Below are 399 nucleotides of genomic sequence, written 5' to 3'. Positions count from 1 at the left end.
GGTTCAGGGATACCACCAGTAGGTATCTGTAGCAGAGTAAATAGAGTAAGAACAAGAAAGCAGATAATCGAATAAATGAGAAAGATGGATTGGCGGTCAAAACATGATCATAACAGACGAGAATAAACACTAACCACAGGGTGAGAAGGTAGGAATGGAGCCAAATGTTGCTTCACACCGATAGGGCCCATACCGGGACCACCACCACCGTGAGGGATACAGAAAGTCTTGTGGAGATTGAGATGACAAACATCCGCTCCAATAAAACCAGGGCTAGTTAAACCCACCTGGATATCCAAACAGCATTCTCAGACTTAACAACTTTTAGAATCTGCAGTCAACATATAATCCGTACCAGCAGAGAAACCATACCTGTGCATTCAGATTAGCACCATCCAT

At 43.6% G+C, this 399-nt stretch overlaps 1 long non-coding RNA gene across 1 annotated transcript; it reads right to left on the bottom strand.

The window, feature by feature from the left end:
- LOC104775183 lies at positions 1–399 on the bottom strand. Its single transcript, XR_765745.1, has 3 exons — positions 373–399; positions 135–287; positions 1–26 (listed from the first exon to the last, which is right to left on the bottom strand). It is a non-coding gene; the product is annotated as an uncharacterized LOC104775183 (long non-coding RNA).

Source organism: Camelina sativa, unplaced genomic scaffold (genome assembly GCF_000633955.1).
Source record: "Camelina sativa cultivar DH55 unplaced genomic scaffold, Cs unpScaffold09825, whole genome shotgun sequence".
Lineage (NCBI taxonomy): Eukaryota > Viridiplantae > Streptophyta > Magnoliopsida > Brassicales > Brassicaceae > Camelina > Camelina sativa.
The sequence above is the reverse complement of the archived record's forward strand: the minus strand, read 5'-3'. Positions and strand labels throughout refer to the sequence as shown.